Source organism: Oryzias melastigma, linkage group LG4 (assembly GCF_002922805.2).
Source record: "Oryzias melastigma strain HK-1 linkage group LG4, ASM292280v2, whole genome shotgun sequence".
Classification (NCBI taxonomy): Eukaryota; Metazoa; Chordata; class Actinopteri; order Beloniformes; family Adrianichthyidae; genus Oryzias; species Oryzias melastigma.
In genome coordinates this window covers 19,450,831-19,451,144 of record NC_050515.1, presented here as the reverse complement: position 1 = coordinate 19,451,144, position 314 = coordinate 19,450,831, and positions in this window count along the sequence as shown.

Below are 314 nucleotides of genomic sequence, written 5' to 3'. Positions count from 1 at the left end.
ACATTTTCTCTGCGGTCTGTCTCAGCACAATGCAGTTTGCAAATTGGTTTACATACTTCATATCAATCAGTTTTAACCAAAGTATAGGATGTTATGTACAGCGTCCATGAACGGCAAATTACACCAACAAATCACTGAATGCAACACCAGATTTATGAACACAAAAACAACAAAAAAAGCAATAATACGTTAGAAGTGAAAACACAATTCCCGAAACTAAAATATGCGCACACACACACACAAAAGAAAACAATTTGGAAAACAAGTCATTTATAGAAATCAAATTGAAATAGTACTGAATGAAACTGAAAAAG